We start from the raw sequence: 23,592 nt of genomic DNA, 5'->3' as shown, positions 1-23,592 counted from the left end.
ATATTCAAGTCATTTTTAAAAACTGAATTGCCTTATTAAGTTGCAGCAGTTTTTTGTTTGAGGTTTTTAATATATTCTAGATTCACTTCCTTTCTTACATATATGTTGTAAACATTTTCTGACTGTCTGAGGCTTCCTCTATGAATATTAACAATATCTCCTGATGATTTTTTTTCTTTTATTGTTAGTATCATTTTTTGTTAAGTGTTGTATTAGGGGTTCAGTCGTGTCCCACTCCCTGCAACCCCATGGATTGTAGCCCACTTGGCTCCTCTGTCCAAGGAATTCTCCAGGCAACAATTTTGGAGTGGGTAACCATTCCTTTCTCCAGGGGATCTTCCTGACCCAGGGATCAAACCCAGGTCTCCTGCACTGCAGGCAGATACTTTACTATCCGAACCACGAGGGAAGCCCCTAGTATCTTCTACCTCCTCTTTAAGAAATATTTGTCTATATCAAGGTTGTAAAGATATATAATTTTTACTTTACATTTAAGTCAATGATTGTTCTCAAATTAACTCTCATGTATGGTGTGCATTAGGGTTAAATTCTGGCTTTTGTTTCTGTTTGTCATATGGATATTCAATTGTTTCAACCTATCTGTTGAAGTTTTGCTTTTCCTATTGAAAACAGTTTGACAGTATATGTATAGATTCATTTAAATTTACACCTTAGCCCTTGAGATCACTGGCATCTTAATCTCACTTTGTATGGTATCTTCAAAACTGGAAAGCAGCATTTCCTTAACATACTGTATGGTAAACATATAAAAGGTTTTATGTAAAGAAAACCAATAGTAATGTTGACCCAATGGTTATATTTTTTTAGATTTTTCCCATCTGAATTATAACTATATTTTATAAATGTATACTTATTTAATATGTATGCATACACACTGAATTGTTGTGACACTTATAATGGCTAATGTTTGTTAGTGAAACATGTAAAAATCTCAGCTACCATTGCATGCTGATATATTACATCAGATAAATGTATATAGCAGAAATGATACAAAACATTTCCTCAAATCTCCAATCCCATTCATCAAACCAGTTGCTCCTTTTGCTCAAAATAAAAAATGTCTGAAAAGTTGGCATGTTTTAAGTCACCTTCTAAGAGCTACACCAAAAGGGAAAATGCAAAGTTCTAAAACTTACATTTGGAGTGAGGTGGTGAGAGGGAGGGGGGAAATAGCATCTTCCCACCATCAATGGTGAGATTTCACAGGTCAATCTGAGCATTTGTTTAGGAAGACAGACTTCTTGTATGCCTGAACCTGGACTAGAAAAAAATTTCAGAAGAAAACTGAGTATCTATGTCTCTGATATGACCGAGACCGGAGCATGGGGAAACTCAGTGGGGTTAGGGGGCCACGTTCAGCTGGTAATTGATATTAACTGCTCCTTCATTCTGGTCTTCTGTACCCAACCCTCTTCTCAGAGCTTATACAGGAATGGGGCAGCCACAACAAACAGCAGGTCACATTTTAGGAATTCATGTGTTTGTGATCCTAGGCTTGCAGAAAACCATTTCAATAGAAACTAAGACACCAGGACTGCTAGGAGGACAGCAGCACGATTTGCTTCCTCACTCCCCACCGTAAAAGCAGAGCCACTAGAAAGGCAACCAAACTCTTGCTGCCAACACCACAAAATGGGGTGTCAAGGTATCTTCATGAATCCCCACATACAAGCAGGTGGGAGAGCTTAAACCACCCACAGCCATAAGACCTGTGGAGACTAACATCTGTAGGGGAGAAAGCTGAAGGAATGGTATACTTCACAAACCTACGATCTGGAGGATCTCAAAATCTCCAACAAGTAATGATGTGAGTCAATTTGCTAACAACAGCTTGCGACTGCAGGGGTTTTGTCATGGGGATGCAGGTTAGTACAGAGAGACCAGAAAAGGCTAAGCAGTCTAACCATAGATAAACTCTAAAAACTCACACAGCTTCCTCCAGCAGAATGCCCCATAACAAACAAGAAACTATCAGGAATGGAGTACAGATTAAGGAGAACAGGAACAACAGGAAAGGAAAAAGAAGAGCCAAAAGAAAATAAAGTAGGGGAACAGAGTCAGGAACTCACAAAATGCAAGGGCCCTATTTTTAACATCACACAACAACAGACAAGGGAGCTCCATGAAGCCAAACAAATGACTTGGAACCACACACGTCTTATAAAAGTTGAATAAAACCAAATGTGCGTAAAAGTAAGCAAAAGTACTGAGGTTAAATCTCATACAACATTACTAATGTGGGGGGGGAGGGCAGAATAAGGAGTAGGACAGTTATCCTACAAGGAAAGCACAGCAAAAAACACTTGCACACGCGTGCGCACACACACACACACATGCGCACGCACACACACATGCACACACACATACACATGAAACCAACACAGAAACAAACTGTTTCAAAACAGGTTAGAAGATATTATAAAATAAATGATAGAAGACATTAGAAAGAAATATATATCAGACACAAGAAAACTTAGAAATGAAGACTCACCCAGAAGGAATACAAGAGTAAATGAACACAGCTAGCAATACCTTACAAGAAAGAGAAGGCAAGAAGAAGAAAATTTTAAAATCAAAACAGAAATTAAAAAAAAAAAAGGATTCAGGAGAAAATGATGAATATTAAAGCTAGGCAAGGAAAAACTAACAAACATAAAGATAGCAGAAGCTCCTGGAAAAGAAAACCAAATCAAAGGAAAAAAACAAACACTAAAACATGTAATTCAAGAAAATTATCCTAAAATTAAAAGATTTGAAACTTCACACTTCACAAGGACACCATATAGTTAAACACACCAATCCAGAAGACCAAGCTTAAGCTACATTCTGTTAAAATTATTGCATATGACAGAAAAAAAAATTTCTTCAAGCATCTAGGAAAAACTAACACGTGAATTATAAAACACAGATAATTAAATTTTCAACGGACTTCACCGTTGAAAATGTAGTTGCATATTTAAGGCACTCAAGAAAAGAAAACGTGCTACGGAAACTATAGTTACTAATACAGTACCGCAAACTTGAAAGTTGCTGAGAACAGATCTTTAAAGTTCTCATCACAAGAAAAAAAAATTGGTACATGTATGGTGACAGCTGTTAACAAGACTTAATGTGGCAATCACTTCACAATATATTCAAAAAATATTAAACTGGGCACAAACAACCTGTTTTGAGCATCTAAGAAATCAGAGACTATGCTTCTCCAGACAACTAAAATGACTAGAGAGACATCCATGTAAGGACTAGTGGTTAAAGATGAAAATATATCGTTACTTGAAGATCTAAGACCAAATAAGGGTTATGCAGAAAAGATTACAGAATGCACTGCTTATGAAATCTGAAAATGCAGACAGTACTATAATTTAAAACATGGGGGGATCATAGTGAGGGCACAAACAAAAATCAGTTTTTTAAAAATTCTTTTCAGTAATCATAATTGGTGAGGGTGGTATTAATATTGTTACTCTGAGACAGCTGTATAAGTAAGATGAGATAAAGTAAATAATCACAGGATATTCTGTACTCCTGTGTTCCTGAGAATCAGGAAGCTCTGTGTAGAAGAAAGGAGATATGGATGGAATGTGTGCTAAGTCGCTTCAGTTGTGTCTGACTCTTTGCAATGCTATGGACTGTAGCCCTCCAGGCTCCTCTGTCCATAGGATTCTCCAGGCAAGAATACTGGAGTGGGTTGCCATTTCCTTCTCCAAGGGATCTTCCCTACCTGGGGATTGAACCAGTGTCTCTTATGTCTCCTGCAGTGGCAGGCGGGTTCTTTACCACTAGCACCACCTGCGAAGCCCCAGATGGAATATGGATGAGGTAAAAACTCTGTAATTCTGAATCTGAATTAGAAATGCAATTTATAAAATAGATAATATTTCCCAGCTTTGTTCACTGAAATTTTAGAAATTCTTATTTAATCAATATATAAATCAAAAGATCCAGATATAATGACCAACCCAGTAGAAATGTGACCCAAATGGACCTGAATGTGTTCTTGAAGATCACATATCACTAAAAGAAACCACACAATCTAGAAGAAATGCTGAATGTGGATGGAGCATCTGAACACACAGACAGCAGGGACATGACCAGACCACTGGGGTCACATCAAACGACTTGGAAGCCACTTGAAGAGGTTGTTCCAGTGGCCAACCATGGAACAATCTGGGCTTCAATAAGGATTAACAATTGCAATTATTTGAAACCCATTAGTATGTTTAAGGGTACCCCATGCATTATTTGAAAATTGGGTAAATAAAGAGAAAGAATCAAGCTTTTATCTGGTCTTTCCTAAGTAAATGGTATAATAGGGTAGGCAAATCACAGATGGCCAGGAAACACTGCTATACAAAGTCATCCTAGCTAATAAATGAAAATGAAATGATGGAATCTCATAATTTTGCAACTCCCAAGTAATTATTGGATACAGGTAATAACCCAGGGATGGGGGTGCAGGGAGCAAACAGACACCCTATGCCTCCTGGTATAAGCATAATTACATTACTTGCAATCTTGCCCAAATGGATCAGAAGCCTGAACTAACCTCTGGATTCAGCTATTAATGTGCAGGAAATGCAATTGATGGAGGCACATCGTTACTCCCCTAGCAATCAACAATATTTAGTTTGTGGGAGATTCTTCAGGTCAAACAGCTTGGCTTCTTCAAGAAAGTGTTTAGAAAATACAGGGATGAAGGGTGGCAGGAAATCTACAGATTATAACAGACTTAAAAGATGTGTGTGCATGCTCAGTTGCTCGGTCATGTCCAACTCTTTGCAATCCCATGGACTGTAGCCTGCCAGGCTTCTCTTTCTTGCCGTGGGATTTTACAGGTGAGAATACTGGAGTGGACTGCCATTTCCAACTCCAGGGGATCTTCCCAGAACAGGAATCGAACCTGTGTCTCCTGCATTGGCCAGTGGATTCTTCACCACTGAGCCACCAGGGAAGTGACTTAAAAGACATTACGGGGAAAACAAAACTATACTATCCAGAGACCACACTTGAGAGGTAAAACTGTAAAAGAACATAAAGAAACCACTACTTCAAAAATCAGAGCAGTGGTTAATTTTGTAGGGGAGGAGGGGACTGTCATCACAGAGGAACTGGGAGATGGCTGGTGAAGTCCTATTTCTTGACCTGTGAGATAGCTGAACATTATAATTCATTATACTATACCATATGCTTTGTGTGGTTATTTGTATTTGTGATTTACAGTAAGTTGTGATTTACAGTAAGGAGTTTTGTTGTTGTTGTTGTTTTAAAAGAAACCACTAACCAAGCTCACCTGCCTTCTGCCTAAGAAAAGGCATCAGCTGAAAGCTCCAGTAACCGAGGAGGACACTGAGGAAAAGGGGAGCACACCTAGAGGACAAGTCTCATCACAATGAAGTAAAAGAACGTCGTCTCGGGCAGATTTCATCTGGAGACCAGATGCTACAGATGCACTATGTGCAGCAGATAAAAGATGCATTTTACCAATGTTCACAAATGTATACATTTCATAATTATGTGGTTAGTAGTTAAAAGACAAAATAGCAACCAAACCAAAAGAACTAAATTAGAAAATGTATGTAAGGAACTAGAGACAAGATATAAGAAAGCAGATGGAAAGTCTACAAAAGCAATGAATAGCTGCCAAGCAGGAAAACAGACAACAGACGGATGAGAACGTCATCCTTGGACTAAGAACACAGACCAGGAAACTGAGGTTGAAGAACAATCTTAAAGTATAAACAAGCAGAACGAAACTCAGCATTAAATTTCTTTCCCATACTCATAACAAACGCCACCATTCCTAACGGAACAAGCCCTTTCCAGTGTCTGGATCTCGAAACCCTTAAAGAATTCCTTACCCCTTCTCACACACCGTGGAGAAGGAAATGGCACCCCACTCCAGTACTCTTGCCTGGAAAATCTCATGGATGGAGGAGCGTAGTATGCTACAGTCCATGGGGTCGCAAAGAGTCATACACGACTGAGTGACTTCACTTCACTTCTCACACACCCAGCAGCTAGTCAGTGAGCAGGAAATCTTGGATGTCCTGTCACCCTGTCTTCCCAGTGAGTTCTTCCTACCGCTAATGTAATTTTCTTAAAGCATAATTTTGATCGTGTACTCAACTGGTTAAAAAAAGAAAAGAAAAAAAAAAAATATCCATGGTTCCCCAGGCTTCTCTGGTGGCTCAGATAGTAAAGAATCTGCCTGCAATGTAAGAGACCAGGGTTCAAGCCCTGGGTTAGGAAGATCCCCTGGAGAAGGGAATGGCAGCCCACTCTAGTATTCTTGCCTGGAGAATTCCATGGACAGAGGAGCCTGGCAGGGTGTGGTCCATGAGGTCCCAAAGTGTCAGACACGACTGAGCGACTAACACTTTCATGGTTTTCCAACCACAAATCCAGTTTCTCAGCAATACTTTCAGAGACAGGCGTATGTTTCCAGCTCTATCTCTGACCACTCCCTTCACCAAAACTAGCTAGACTCCAATATTCAATAAAAATACTCTATCTTGTGCCTAAAAAGCTTTTCTGTTTTCCCATCTAAATCCTTCAAAGTCTTTGAAGTTTGACTCAAAAGCTACACTTTGAGGGTACCCTTGCCAACCCCTGCCCATGGGACGTACTCTAACACTTCCAAGTCCCCATTCTCTGCAAGTATGTGGTGATCCCTCCAGCTCATTTCGAACCACATGAGCACAGAGGCCACACCTGATTCATAATTTTACATTCAATAAAAATTTATTAAGCTCCCACTATGTGCACACTGTACAGCCCTAGGGCTGTTGTTGTTCAGTCGCTCAGTTGTGTCCGACTCTTTGCAACCCCATGGACTGCAGCACGCCAGGCTGTAGCAATAATCAAAACAGGCAAGCATCTCCCTCCTTCCTCCAATCCCTTGGAGCTGCCCACTCCACAACTCTTTCCTCCTACACAATGGACTTATTATGCACACAGTAATCATTTAATGAATGTTGACTGAACTGTGGGCTTCTCAGGTAGCACAGTGATAAAGAAGCTGCCTGCCAATGCGGGAGACACAAGACTTGTGGGTTCGATCCGTAGGTCGGGAAGATCCCCTGGAGTAGAAACATTTATTTAAATTAATTAATTATTCTTGGCTGCACGGGGTCTTCACTGCTGTGCAAGGGCTTTCCCTAGCTGCAGCGAGCAGGAACTGTTCTCCAGTTGCAGTGCCGTGGGCTTCTCACTGTTGCAGAGCACCAGCTCCAGGGCGCTAGGGCTCAGCGGTCATGGTTCATAGGCTTAGTTGCCCCAAGACATGTGGAATCTTCCCTGACCAGGGATCAAAATCTTGTCCACTCCATTGGTAAGAGGTTATTAACCACTGGACCACCAAGAAAATTCCAGAAACATTTAAAAAGAGAAATTAACACACGGGGTAATTTAAAATAAGTCAGTAAAAATCCTCATTTAACTTGAGGGAGTAAAAAAAAAAAAAAAGACTAACCAACCAGCAAATTTGACATATTCCACTACTTCTCTTTTTCAGAAATATGTCTGCCTCTTTTAAATTGCATCAAAAGTCCCAGTAAGGTATCTTGGCTAGAGAAGTCCCCAGACCCACCCTTCCTACCCCCTCTAAGGGCAGCTGCCCTGTCCAGTCCCTCAGGGGGGCCATGCTCTGTTTCACATGACTCTGGCTTGGAGCCCACAGCTGACATATGAGGTGTGATACGTGACCCCATTAAAGCGGGGCTCAGGAGGCACAGACGACAGACAGTAGAGAGGGGCCTTTTAATTATCTTTTCCAAACAGAAATTTTAAAAAGTAAAATCCAAATCACCCTTGTAGTAGAAGCAGGCCTGAGCTTCTTACAGAGTCTCCCTTTGACCATCCTCCCTGCCGACAACCAAATGCACCATCTCAGAACATAGCTTAAGAAACCATGGCTCCAGGTTAAAATCAAACAGAGCATGCTGAATTGTAAATATTTACTAACATTTTCATTCATTCACTCATATCCATTCAGTGACTCTGTACTGAATGTCTAACTAGAGTGTGCTAGGTCCTGCAACAGTCACAAAAAAAGAAAATTGAGGCTTTTGTCCTCAAAGAGCTTTTGTTTTCTGAGAAAGGGAAACCAAGCAAACTACTGAAAAAATTCTACTGTTCTATTGGCAATAGGCAGTAAAAAAAGACTAGTCATACCTTATTTCATTGTACTTCTCTTTGCTGTACTTGGCAGATAATTGCATTTTGCTTTTACAAATTGAAGGCCATGGTAAACCTGCATCAAGCAAGTCTATTGGTGCCATTTTCCCAACATCATTTGCTCAGTTCACATCTCTGTTCGCATTTTGGTAATTCTCACAATATTTTAGACATTTTCATTATTATTATATTTGTCATGGTGATCTGTGACTCGCTGAAGGCTCAGCGAATGGTTAGCACTTTTTAACAATAAGGTATTTTTTAATTAAAGAATGTACTTTTTAAGATATAATACTATTGAACCCTTAAAAGACAATCGTATACACTAGACATAACTTTTATACGCACTGGGAAACCAAAAAATTGGTGTGACTCACTGTATTGTGACATTTGCTTTACTGCAGTGATCTGATTGAGAGGGAACCCTACAATATCACCAAGGTCTGCCTGTAAACCAACAAGATAATTTCAGGTGATGATCAGTGTCATAAAGATAAGAAGACTGGGCAACATCTTAGAGAATGACTAAGTAGGGGAAAGGATGAAGCCATGAATGGGGTAATCAGGAAAACTGTCTGGAGTAGATTATACTTGAGCTGAGACCTGCAGGGTGAGGAGCCAGTCACTCAGAGACAGAATAAACCCATGAGATCAGGAAACAGCTTACAATCTACCCTGAACAGCACTAGGGACCATAGAGAATATCAGCCATGTTTAAAACACAGCTGGTTCCCTCACGAAGCTTAATATCATTCAGGGAAGTAAATGAACTTAGGAAACAAGTGTCATGATTCTGTAAAGAATGAAGCAGAAGGCCAGAGGAGTCCTGAGGACTAGGGGAAAGCGAACTATGATGCAGCCTGCAGGTCACTCACTCAAAGCCCATGCCAGTAGAGCTGGAATTCTGATGCTGCTGCAAAAGACATATAACCATGCCTTTAAGCTTTCCAAAGTGAAAGCTGCAGCTCTTCCCATCTTAATGAGTTCACACTTGGAAGGAGAGATGAAGGCGATGATTTCAGGCAACAGGGTAAACACACTGTCAATTTGCTGGTCTGGAAAGTCTAGTCCTCAAATTGCATTTGCTCCCCTTAACTGAGTCAGCCTCTAAGGTTCCTTGACTTCCGCTCCTGCAGCCTCCCCAGCCGGGCTGACTCACACTCCCTGCCTCCCTCCCACCAACCACATGCTCACCCAGAAGACTCCAGCAGTTTCTTTTTCTGGAACAGTGCAAGAACTGCTGAGTAGAAAGAGTTGCCAACCAATTACTCTCCAAACCACCCAGACTCAACGGTATTGTTCTGTCAGTGTTCGGAGCAACAGCAAGTCATTCAGCTATCTCAGATGTGAGGGCTTGACTGGAGCTTCCCAAATGTTTGTTCTCTACAAAGGAGGAAGCCAGCAGACCTCTTCCCACTGAGAGCTGAAGAGAGGGCTGCAAGAGCGCCCCGCGGCGCTGCCATCAGAGCCACCATGTCTTGTCCCCACTTCCTCAGGGCAGCAAGAAAGCAAAGATCAAGACACCTGTGATGGCAGTTAAGGCAAGTTCTTCTCTGTGAATAACTTGGTGGTGTGAAGAGGTTTTTCTGGGATAAAACAAGAGGAAAAGGTACATATGCTTCAAACAGAATGGTCAAAACAACAGATGGTCTGAAAGCAAGAGAAGCCCTGACCTTCCCAGCAGCCATTGACTGTCTGTGACCAAGGCAAGCTTCCTCACTGACAGTAACAGCAAATCCACCATTAGCACTATCTTCACTGATTAAAGGACAAACAAAAATGCCAAGTAACCCCTTTGGATGAAAAGCCAAGCACAATCACCAGTTTTTGATGCAAAACTGTTTCTACCAGTCAATGAAGGGACCTCGTCCATCATCTTGCCATGTTCAAATGCAGCTGCTGTGACTGAAAAGTACCTACCTGACGAGAAGCGCTCTAAGGCAACAACCCATCAGTGGAAACTTTCTCTGCCTTGAACCCACGGTCTTCTCCTTTCTACCACACCTATCTGTAAAAGCCAATCCCAAATCCATGGATTCATTAGGACATGTCCTCCTAAGACCAATAGCCGGGGTTCCATCATGTGGCACCTTCTCAGCAATGCACACAAACCATGGCAAACACACAGCTTTTTAGCTACTTTAAAGACATTCACTTATGCCTCACACCTCTCACAAACAACTGCAGGTAAGAACTCTGATTTTCTCTTAAAGACGCAGCTATCATTCTATTTTAAATCCCTTCCTGGAAATGTGCTTAGTAGCAAATGCTACACAATAAGAGGACTTAATTCACTGGAAGGAAACACAGACTTCTATAACAGGAAGAAATACTGCAATGCCAACATGAAGCATCACATTCATAGTGAAGACATTTTCCACACTTCTTCTTCTCAATGAAAGAGGACAATGAAATTAAAGTTGGAAAACACAAACAAAATTCAACTAAATAACAAGCCACTTCATTCTACTAAAGTGAAAATGACAGTCACTCAGTCATGTCCGACTCTCCAGGCCAGAATACTGGAGTGGGTAGCCTATCCCTTCTCCAGCGGATCTTCCCGCCCAAAGAATCGAACCAGGGTCTCCTGCATTGCAAGCAGATTCTTTACCAACTGAGCTATCAGGGAAGCCCTAATTGACTTTTAAAGCCTTCCCTACTTGGACTTTTCTGGTGGTCCAGTGGTTAAGACTCCATGCTTCTACTGCAGGGGGCACAGGTTTAATCCCTGGTTGGGGAACTAAGATCCTACATGCCACGCAGCATGGCCAAGTAATTTTTTAAACTTTTAAGATTAAAAACAAATAAACCCCCCTACAACTTCTTGTGTGCATCTACATACACACACACACACACACACACACACACACACACACACACACACACACACACACTGGTATGCAGTACAACATATGAAAGAGGATCACGCCAATTCCAAACCAACGAAAAGATACCTTTAAAAAGTCATCTTTGTAAAGAGTCCTACTTCTGTATCTTATCCTAGGAGAATCAAACAATCATATTTGCAAGAAGATAATTCATGTTGGTTTAAGATAAACTGTAACTACACATAATTAAGTTCACAAATTTAGTTCTAAGTTATGAAAATATAAGTAAATTTAAAATCTGTTGCAAGTGCTCTTTTCTACAGTTGATCACTATATAATCTGTTATGTCACTGGACTCTGCGTTTGGCATCCTTGATATGTTTTCCCATCTGAGATACGCATTAATTCTCCTAATCCCCAGAAACGACATCTGGGGTCACTGCTACTCGGGAACTGAGTGCATCTGTGGATGTGATACTGTGTTGAATGGTGCTACAGTTTCAGACTTGCCTAACTCAGCCTCCACTCTTCCTGTGTTGCTTAGTAACAGAACTCCTGTGTTACTGGAGCACAGTCAGAACCAGTAACTGCCCCCCTTGAAGACCTGCACAAACTGAAGTCATCAGGCAGTGGCACTAGATCAGCTGTGATGGGCCCTCCTCTCTCCGTGCCTGGCCAGAGTGGAGAACGTTTCTCCCAACCCACTGCAGGGTGACACTTTGATAAAACACAAATAAAATGGTGTGGCGATGTGAAATGGCTCTAAAGTTTCTGAATGGTTACTTTCTGCACTTAATACACGGTGGACTAGTAACAAACACTTCAGTCCGTGGCCTATGATTTGAGTCACACTGACAGAGAACATGGATCTGACCGCAGTAGCTGCAATGGCCACCTGTGACCGCCAGGAAACCTTGAGAATGGAAACCACACACCAAGGACAACAGTGCAGACAGTGGGAACTAGCCAGTGGCGATCGCGGCCACTCTCAACCCTGCACGCACATCCAGGACCTGGTTTCACAGAAGAATACAGGCTTTTTACTGCTATGATCTGGGTGTTCATTACATACAGCCAGTTGACAGATTCTCCTACATTTGTAGACTACCACAAAACTTCCAGAGTGCTATGTTACCTCCTGTTCTCACAAGAGAATAACCCGACTGTGAAGTAAGCAAGACAAAGTTATTACCTCAATTTGACAGACAGATGGAAACTTATGTTCTAAAATATTAAACAGCTTGCCTAAAGTAACACACCCATGAAGCACTGATAGCAGAGTTGAAAACAGAAGCCAGCTGGTTACTCTTTCTGTAAGAGCAATCTACCTCTCAGCAAAGTGAAATTATTAACACTTAGTCACAATCACAAGCAAAAGAAATGAGCAGGAATGTGTATTCACGACAAATTACATGAAGTATGTATGACGCTGGGTAGTAAGATACAGCAAAAACACTAGAGTCAACTAGTGAAGACAGATTTAATGGCTGTGGTGAGAGTGTACCAATTCATCTATAACAAAGTGTATATGAAAAGGAGCTATGAGGGGGGCAGGGCACATGCAGAAGTCACAGACAATTTTATAATAATTTAGCCTGGCATGTTGCAGTCCGCGGGGTCACAAAGAGTTGGACACAACTTGGTGACTGAACAACAACAAAGCCAGCACTGTAGCAACTAAGAACAAATAATACACAGCACATTTGTTTAGGCTATGACATAAATCTTCAAACCCTAGTCTCAAATAAAATTTGAAACCCTAATATTCTATCTGGATATGAACAGAATCTGTCAATAATTAATAATGTTTCTTAAAAACAGTTTCCATACTTATGATAATAACAATACTGTCCTTTAATATAAACTAGACTTGCAAAAACCATTGTCAATCAGATGAGTTTCCAGCTGTTCTTCAATGGTGAAGAAAGATTGGCACATAGCCATCCCCACTCACTTCCCAGGATGCCTTGTGAGCAAAAGCATATTTAAAAGCTAATGGCTAGGATCAGACATGTCATCTGTGACTGTGGACTACATTTTATTTGGGTAAATTTCCTTTGTCTATGTGGCTTTCAAATGTTTTGTTTCATTAGCAACAAATATTAAAGCATTTGCCCATATCAATATTTATCTGTTAAATACTAAATCAAACAGAAGTCCTATTTTTTATTAAGTAGGGATAGAAAGGTTTTTCTGCTGTCCTAATATTTTGCTACAGAATCTTTTAATTTAAAAAATTAACCAAAAAAGACACACAAGAAAAATTAGGACATGAACTTCAACTTCTTTTATTATGTACATTTACCCTTTCAAAATTTCTCTACAGATATAAGCTAATTACCAAAGAAGAAACAAGCTGAAAAAAATGTTTAATTGTTCCTTGTATGTAAATATACTGCAAAAATCCTCCAGGATCATTAGTGAGAATGAGTTCTTGCTAGGAATACCTATTAGTGTACTCTACAAAAATCATTAAGGTCAGGATGGGGGCAGGGGGAGGAAGTTATAGAGAGAAATTAAATAAATAACATATTCACCAGTTCAAAATAACAGAGGAAAGAAAAAAGGAATTGCCCACTAACTCAGCAAACCACACACCCCTTACATAGTCCTGAGGCCACAGAGAAAATACTTTGGTGGCTCAGGATTAAAGCATCCACCTGCCAATGAGGTTGATCCCTGGGTAGGTAAGATCCCCAGAGAAGAAAATGGTAACCCACTCCAGTATTCTTGCCTGGGAAATACCATGGACAGAGGAGTCTAGCGGGCTATGGTCCATGGGGGTCAAAAACAGTCGGACACCACTGAGTGACTAAACAACAACAGGGGTCAGCAAATGACAGGCGCACAGGCGATTATCCAGCCCACCTATTTCTGTAAACAAAGCTTTACTGGAACACAGCAACACTGTCACAGACGGTCTGTGACCAGTATGAGCAGAGGCCACAGAGAAGACAAAACCAAAAACATTTCTTATCTAGCATTTTACTGAGAAAGCTTGCCATCCCTGGGAGCAAAAAGCACCTGTCAGTAAGTAATAATGTTACTAGTCAGCTACCTAAGCAGTAACACAAAATAAGATGATGCACTTCTCTGGGAACTGAGCCTCTTTTTCATAAACACCTGTGTGTATAAATATATAGTTTTAGTTTGTGAGATGTAAAATTTGCCCAGAAAAAAAGCTGACCCAAGCACAAAATGTCTCCAACCAGTATCCCAGACACAAACCAGCCTGTGCCTTAGAAAGCTAGCGAGCCACACTGTAGTTTATCTCCCTTGCAGAGAAAACCCAATTTGAATAAGAAAACAAATTTCTCTAATGAATTAAGCCTCCGAGATTTTTCATTTGGAATGATGTATCTATGGAAACAATGATGACAGAGTATGTGACAGTACTTTAGCACCAACCCCCTCCCCCAAAGACCTAGGAGAAATTTCAAGTTCAGGACCCCAAAGGTCAAAAGCATTATTAAACTCAAAAGATGTCCAGGGCATGCACCACTGGAAAGGGAAAACTAACCAAGTTTCACCTCTCACTGCTTCCATGAGGAGCTAAAATACCAAGCTCGTAACCATTTAATTTCCACCGTTGCTCATTTTTAAACAGGCATTTGAATTTTCAAAGACATTCATGTTGCTTCTTGTTAAACTAGATACCTAAGATGATAACCCAAACAATAAGCCAATGGGCAGAAAAAATGCACAGAACTAAAAAACTGGGTAGAATAAAAACCAGCGTGCTAAAATTCCATGACTAAAAGATTTAGATACAAAGGCATTTTGCCTGAAATTTCACTGTTACAAGGTTACTGTCAGAGGAAAGCACTAAGGCCTGCAGCACACCACTTCTCAGTCAGTTATATTTTACAGCACACAGTCAGCCAACATGACCAGGACAACAACCGGGTCTGCAAAGCAAAGGAGTTACACTGTAATTTTGTAAACAAACATTTCAGTGGATTTTTTTCTTTTTAACGATCAATCCTTTTTTTTTTTAATGACCCATCCTGCTGATGGTTTTCTAGTCCATCTTCCAAAAGAACCCATTCCTCTGCTCAACTAACTGCCTTGTGTTCACCAATCACTGTTAGGATAATGACATTTCCTCAAGAAAAGCAGAAAGGCAACTTTTCATCCAACCAAGAAATAAGACCAGAAATTGTCTGGGTCTCAGCACTTCGGCCTTTCTCCCCAAACATAAAAGAGCAATGTCTTTCTTTCTTCCGGAGAAAGCAACATGCTCAGAAGAATTTCAACTGCACTCAAGACAGCTTCATAAAGCGAGCTGAAAACCTAGCCTGTGTTCTCGAGATGACAGGACACAGGGCGTACTCTGCAGGCTTCCTCACTAGGGTCGGCTAGTGGATAGAGAATCAGCCTAGCCCCCCATCTCTTAGGCTCCTGGACAGACTACCACCCATGCCCTGTACTTACTCACTCAACCAGAACCGACTGGAGAGAAGCTAGAGCTGTGAACCTCGTCCAGGAAACAGAAAATCAATGACACAAAAAAGCAGCACAATACAAGATGATGGCAGGAGAAGAGACGGCACAGAAGAGAAAATAATTAACCACCAACAGGAGAGCGGTTGCCGGCAGCATGACAGGTGGCACCTGGAAGGCACCCCTGCCCTGCCCTGCAGCACAGACACCTGGGGAGCTGGGGGGCTGGGCCGTCATGGCCAGGAGGGAGAGTTGACCCCCAGGAGGCAGCCTGCATCCACTGGACCCATGAGCTTTCCTGCAGAGGAGCCTCTCCAGGGCAGCCGTGCACCCCCTGAGGCCGGGTGCCATGCACAGCAGCCACTCCCCATCCTGTCACTGAGGCCAGTCATGTACTTTCATGCTCTCTCTCTTTCCAGACTTTCCTCATTAGCTTCCCTCGCCTCTCAACCCTCTCCCTTCCTCACAGATAAAGGGATTCCCTAATCTGATCTGTTTTTCCAAGGACATAGAGTTGTGATTGTTACAAGTGTTCCTTTGCCTTAGCTCACAATTCTGCAACAAGGACTAACCTCTCTCAACATGGCTTCATCCGGCTAACCAGGCTCTGAGCCTGAATAAAAAATCTTTATAAACGGTTCTGTCTCCACCAAGAGAATATAAATATATTTAATATAAATATTAAATAAAAATATATAAAACCAAAATATACTTTGGTTTTTCAAAACCACCAATTTTGAGAAACTGAAGCAGAGTCTTATCTCCTCTCAGACAGACTGCAGAAGGGCAGAAGGCAACGAACTTCACCCAGGTTCCAACCCTACACACGAGTTCAATGGAACAGTCAGTCCTCTTGTGCATCCACAGGACGAAGCCGCATCAGCAACCCAGTCTGCTGGATATGGCAAAGGGCCACCCATGAGAGCTCTGCCTCATGCCCTGGCCTTTGCATTATCCTGGGACCAGGGACACTGCCAGCACTAACCAGGGCTAGTTTCTTTTTTCTCTCCCTGAAGCTCACAATATGGGGCTGCATTCTTTTCCACCACTTTGTTTTCAGATGGTTGGTTGGTTGTCAGCCACCTAATAATTAATATCCCCCTTCTCATTAAAAAGGCTTCCCTGATGGCTCAGTAAACTACCTCTAAAAAGTCAATTTCTTATATAATTTTCTTCATAAGGGAAGAATACAAAATTCAGCATACATTAATCAATGTGTCAGGCTGACCTAACAAGCTAGAGGCATTCGCCGTTTGCTAAGGTTATCACTGAAACAATCCGGGAACCACCTGCCCATAGCTACAGAAGAGAAAACAGAACAAACAAGGTTTTGAATACATGTGAATATATCCCCACCACTTTGTTTAATAACTCCAAAAGACACAAAACCACTTAGGCAGAAGCAAATCACAAATCTATTCAAGAGCACTGTAAAGTGGAAGGGAATTATCCAAAGGGCTCCACCACCAACGGAATAATTTTCACACAAAATGCCTAGCAAATAAATACCCCTATGTCGCCAGCAGATCACCAGCAGAGGCAAATCCCAGATAATGAAAAATTATCGGAAGGGCTATTTTTTAAGAATTTAGCCCATCAAGGAGTGAGTATTGATTCTTGTCTTTAACAAACAGAAGGAGAGAGTGTTATCTTTAGCCATTCAGCTCAGGGATGACATCAGGGAATTTAATCACAGTCCCTTTTCTGTGATGCAATCCTTAAACTGTCACCCCTGTATTTTCTGTCACTCCTCATCCATTTCTAGAGAATTCCTAGTCTCATGGATGTGTCTTCCCCACTTAACCCACAGGACACATAGCAGCATTTCAAGTTTACAGATTAAGCATAACTATCATCATCTGCCAACTGTTTTTCTTTAAAATAATTTTAACAGTGCATCAGGTATCTTTGTGAATTCTGATCTTGGGAATAAATCTGCTAAATCTCTTAAGAAGAGACTGATGTTCAATCATCATGGTTAGTGTACTGATGTCTGGACGTCTGCAGACATTTTAATACATCCCAGATGCTACTAACAGAAGGAAAAACCAGAAGGAAGCGGTATAGGTATCAACCCCTATGTCCCCATTCCAACACAGAAGGACATAAAGTCCCTTAACTTCCAGGAAAATTTAACCAAATAATAAATTTAGTGGTAATGCTACATTTAAGGGTATTCCTGCATCTTTATGTGCCAGGAAAATATTCAAAACCAAAACAAAATTTAGACTGAAAACAAGCTGGCAATTTCCTATTGAAGTACAAATCCAACTGTTCTTATCTCAGAGAGAATGTCCCACATTCCAGTTATAATATATCCCAGGGCTCCCCTAACACCACTCAGCTTTAACTGTGTTGCTATGGATAGCGAGCCCTACCTTCCACTCTGGGTGTTAGCCTGGGAGCCAGAGTGGATATGATACCAAAGCACCTCTCCAGGATTCTCTGGATCAAGGCACTGTGATCCTAAGGGCTGCAGCCATCCAAGGTCACCACACACATCTTCCATTAGGGGACCCCAAGGCATTTTACAGCTGCCTTTTTAGGTCGTTCTGCTTTCCATCCAAACTGTAAATTGTTACAAGGCCCTGGGGCAGTGCAGCAGCAGCAGGCTCCATTCCATTAGGGCCTCAAGGAAGGGCAGCGGTGTCAAGAGGCTAGAACCAAGGGCTGCCGCTGCTAAGTCACTTCAGTTGTGTCTGACTCTGTGAGATCCCGTAGAAGGCAGCCCACCAGGCTCCCCTGTCCCTGGGATTCTCCAGGCAAGAATACCAGAGTGGGTTGCCATTTCCTTCTCCAATGCATGAAAGAGAAAAGTGAAAGTGAAGTCGCTCAGTCGTGCCCAACTCTTAGCGACCCCATGGACTTCAGCCTACAGCAACCCAAAAACAACAACGCCTCCCTCTCTGCAGCAATGAATCCCTTTTCTGTTGTAAGATCACAGTAGTCAAAGTGTGAAAGTTGCTCAGTCATGTCTGACTCTTTGTGACCCCATGGACTGTATAGCCCCTGGGATTCTCCAGGCCAGAATACTGGAGTGGGTAGCCTTTCCATTCTCCAGGGGATCTTCCCAACCCAGGTATCAAACCCAGGTTTCCCGCATTGCAGGCGGATTCTTTACCAGCTGAGCTATAAGGGAAGCTCTCCTCTAATGAAGATTCAAAGAGCCAAAGCCAGAGTCATAGATCAGACACCAAATAAAAACACAATAAAACAGCCTCATCCTATGTTAGCTGAAAACCTGATACACACCTGTGTAAAGGTGTGTGCTATATGCAATGCACAAGCCCATGAGAATTAGAGCAGGTGAGGAAAGAAGTTAAACTTGAGCTGTATACTGATATCTAATCACTAAAACTATACCCAGGAATACTCTCCTGGTCCCACAACTCTCTCTTTTTTTTTAGGGGAAGCGGCAAACAAAGCAGAAAGATCCCCAAAAGTCACTTGCTTCTAAAAATTACAAGCATGTAAACGATGTTTCCCTGCCTAGTGCCAGTCTCTTGAGTGTATTAAATGCGACACTTCATATCAATGTTCCCATTCAGTCACATTTAATATATTCCTTTTTATGTCTCTATTTATCTGATAAAATATAATAGTAATATGTATGCTTAGTCGCTCAGTCGTGTCCAGCTCTTTGCGACCCCACGGACTGAAGTTCGCCAGGCTCTTCTGCCCATGGGATTTCTCAGGCAAGATTACTGGAGGAGCTGCCATTTCCTCCTTCAGGGGAACTTCCCAACCCAGGGATCAAGCCCACATCTTAGTAATGGCAGGCAGACTTTTTCACCATCAGAGCCAATAAGGAAGCCTAGTGTGTTTTTGTCCTATCTTATAAACGAAGCAAAGTATTAATTCAATGGTTAAGAAGCTTCCTGGAGCCAAGAACTGCTCTGAGCACTGTAAACAAAAAGATGAGTGCAACACAACCCTTTGATTGAGGGGGTTGGGGGCCAAAGTGGGCAGCTGCCACACTTGCTCAGCTTGTGGCATCCTAGTTTGCTGACCAGGGACTGAACTGTGTTCTCCACAGCGGAAGTCCTAACCACTGGACTGCCAGGGAATTGCCGACGGCCCCTTGACTGAGTGCCAAAACAACTGATTATGCAGTTGACCCTTGAACAACACAGGTATGAACTGTACTGAACTGTGTGGATCTACGCATATGCAGGACTTGATCAAAAGACATACAGTCAGTCCTCCATGTCTAAGGCTGTGGAATTGTGGATACAAAGGGCTGATGATGGGATCTGAGTGTCCAGGATGCTGGCATCTGAGGCGGGTCCCAGAGCCAGTTTCCCATAGATCCCTTGGGGACACTGGACACACAGAGAAGCCCCACATGGTGTCAGGGACACTACCTGACTCTCTCAGAGAGGAGCAAGAGAGGGGAAGCTGGAAGCAGGACAGGGCTAATTCATTTTCATTTCAATGTGTACCTTAAACTTTTTAACATGATTTTGACTCTGAATGTTTACATACAATTAAAAACTAAGTAGTTCCACTGGGGAGTGGGTTGAATTGGGAGACTGGGCAAATATACACTTATGAATTGAACTGGCAAATATACACTTATGCATAAAATAGATAACTAATAAGAAATTTCTGTAGAGCACCGGGAACTCTACTCAGTGCTCTGTGGTGACTCAAATGGGAAGGAAATCCAAAAAAGACGAAATATATGTATACATACAGTTGTCACTTTGCTGTACAGTAGAAACTACACAACACTGTAAAGTAACTATACACCAATAAAAATTAATTTTAAAAAACAGAGGTATACTATTAATAGATAAATCTAGGTAAAGGTTGTATGTGCTAATTTTACTATTAATATTAATGATACTTATTTGTATATCTAAAATTATCTAAAAATTAAAGGGAAAAAAGTAAAGTATCAAATACAAACAACCTTCCCTCCCAAAAAAACTAAGCAGTACTAGTATAACTATCACAAGCTAAGTATGCCAATAAAATAAACCTAACATGCCACAGTGGTGCCAGGTAAGGGCAAAGTCACAACATGGCAGCTACATTTTAAGACTTAAACAGGTTTTTCACAAGAGAAAAATTGAGTCACCACAAGGAACCCAGTAATCTAAATGTCATACACCATCCCCTAGCCCCCAATAATCTGGGCAACAAGCAATCAGTAACAAATTTATGTCACAAGTGGCTGTTCCATTTCAGCAAAATACCATCAAATAATAATACCATCAAACTACTTCTATCAAATTAATATTGGCAGTTAGAAATTCATTGGTTTTCTAACTTTGGTTTGAATTTATTTATAAACTGTCCTTTAATGTTGTTTTAGGGATATAATTTGTGTGCTGGGGGAGGTAGGAAATTAAGTAATATGGGAGAACCACAAAAACAAAATTTTAAGAGCATAAAACACTGAAGTTTAAGAAACACTAAGGGCTCCTGGAACTGCACCAGAAGTTCTGCATCCTACACAGGACACCATCAGCTGCGCGTCCACAGCAGTCACTGGGGGCAGATTTCCATGTGCTAAAGCTGGCTGCCCATCACAATATCCTGGGGAGTGCCTGGAAAAACTGTGCATTCCTGGGCCTCGCTCCAGAACTACTGAAGTAATATTCTGGCTTTACAAGTGAGGAAACCAAGGTGCAGAGAGAGAAAGTAATTTGATCACTAGTAAATGCTGCCAACATGAATCAAACCAACACCATTATTTCAACACACACTATATATATATATAAAATCACGGCCATGATATATTACTTCTAAGCAGCTTTCCTCTCTTCTGGAGTGTAAAAACTGGAACAAAATACCATCACAGGTTTTTCCTCTTTCTACAAAAATAATGAAAATTCATAAAGTCCTTGTATTGCTAAAAATGGAAAGACCCTAAGGGCTCAAATGTTCTGAGGGCTTCCTCCTCTCCCTTCCCACTTCCTTACTCTCTCCTTTTCTTTCTTTCACTTTACTCAAAAATCCCATGTCTGAGTTAATGATAGGTAAATTCTGATGTATTTTTCAATGACAGAGTTTGAGGGAAAAGAGAGTAAGAGTCCATTCCATAATCACCACAATGATTTGGGCAAAAACTAAAATAGGTGCTAATACTGCATGCATGTGCATGCTCAGTCATGTCCAACTCTTTTCAACCCCACAGACGGTAGCTCACCAGGCTCTTCTGTCCATGGAATCTTCAAGGCAAGAATACTGGAGTGGGTTGCCATTTCCTACCCCAGGGGAGATGTTAATATTAGTGGGTGAAAATTTGATGGCAAACCGGACATTTACTGCATGCAATCTTTCTAACCCAGATTATCAAACCCATGTCTCTTGCATCTCCTGCATTGGCAGGTCAATTCTTTACCATGGCGCCACCTGGGAAGTCCCTGGCAACCTGCTCCAAAATTCTTGCCTGGAAAATTCCAAGGACAGAGGAGCCTGGTGGGCTACAGTCCATGGGGCCACAAAAGTTGGACAGGACCGAACAACCGGGCACACACACACACAGGATATTTACATGGTCTCAAAGTTTCTCCCTGTAAATTGCTTCTTATTTACAAAGGGAAAGTTAGTAACTCACCCACATGATCAGAGTTCCCATTACCAACAATGTGACAGAGTAGCATCATCTGTCCTCTGATGTAAGGGACTCAGAGCACAATATAGACAGCTCTGCCAAAATTAACGCATAACCGAAATCTAATAACTAGGAAACAAGGAACTATGGAAAACTGAGCTGGACTCTTTAAAAACATGTCAATGTCATGAAAGGCAAAGAAAGACTAAGGAACTGTTTCAGATTAAAGCAGACTACAGAGACACGTTAAATAGATTTGTAATGCTGGTCTGGATATTAGGCCAGAAAAGCGAATTGCTGTAGAGGGCATTATTGGGATGCATGGCAAAATGTGACTGTCTATAGATTCGCTCAGTATTGTATTGCTGGCAGATCTTCTGATTTTGATAACGATACAGTCACTATATACACGAATGTCCTCGTTCTTACAAAAAGAATACACACCTAAGTCTTTAGGAGTAAACAGTCAAGATGTCTGCATTTTACTCTCAATTTAGAGCAATGTAATAGATTAGCAATCCCAGAAACAGATCTACATAAATATAGTCAACTGATGCTTAACAAAGGTGCAAAAGCAATGCAATAGAGAAAAGAAAATTTTTTTTCAACAAATGGCACTAAACAACTGGACATACATGTGCCCAAAAAATAATAACCTAGACACAAAAATCAACTCAAAATGGGTAACAAACCTAAATGTGAAATGCAAACTATAAAATCGTAGAAGAAGAAAACACAGAACTAAATTTAGATGACCTTGGGTTAGAAGATCACTTCCTAGATTCAACAGTAAAGGCACAACCCATTGAAGGAAAGAACTGATAGATTTAAAAAAAAAAAAAAAAAACCTCTGCTCTCTAAAAGACACTGTCAAGACAAGAAAAATACAAGCCACAGACTACAAAAGACACGTCTCAGAACTGTTATCCAGAATACACAAAGATCTCCTGCATGTGTGTTAAGTCACTTCAGTTGTGTCAAACTCTTTGCGACCCCATGGACTGTAGCCCACCAGGCTCCTCTGCCCATGGGATCCTCCAGGCAAGAATACTGGAGTGGGCTGTGATGCCCTCCTCCAGGGGATCTTCCTGACCCAAGGATCAAACCCAAGTCTCTTATGTCTCCTGCACTGGCAGAAGGGTTCTTCACCAGTAGCACCACCTGGGAAACACAAAGAACTCTGAACACTCAACAATAAAAAATAAACAGCATGATTTCAAAACAGACCAGACAGCCTAACAAAAGATACTCCACACTGTATGTCATCAAGAAAATGCCAATTTAAACAACAGTGAGATACCACTAACACACCTAACGGAATGGCCAAAATCCAGATCAATATCACCCAGTGTTGCTGAGGATGTGGAGCAACAGGAACCCTACATTCATTGCTGCCAGGAATGCAGACTCATATGGCTACTTTGAAAAACAGTGTGGTTGTTTCTCAGAAAATTGAACACACTCTTGCCATACAATCCTGCAATTAGGCTCCCGAAGGAGTTGAAAATTTATGTCCACACAATACCCTGCTGCTAGAGCAGCTTTATTCATAACTGCTAA

The 23,592-nt window shown here is 41.4% G+C and overlaps 1 protein-coding gene across 4 annotated transcripts in view; it reads right to left on the bottom strand.

The window, feature by feature from the left end:
* The window catches only part of RERE (arginine-glutamic acid dipeptide repeats), a 415,540-nt gene that overhangs the window by 193,056 nt on the left and 198,892 nt on the right, over positions 1-23,592 (bottom strand). The window lies entirely within an intron of this gene.

The sequence above is a fragment of the Capra hircus genome, chromosome 16 (assembly GCF_001704415.2).
Source record: "Capra hircus breed San Clemente chromosome 16, ASM170441v1, whole genome shotgun sequence".
In the NCBI taxonomy this organism is placed as follows: domain Eukaryota; kingdom Metazoa; phylum Chordata; class Mammalia; order Artiodactyla; family Bovidae; genus Capra; species Capra hircus.
The sequence above is the reverse complement of the archived record's forward strand: the minus strand, read 5'-3'. Positions and strand labels throughout refer to the sequence as shown.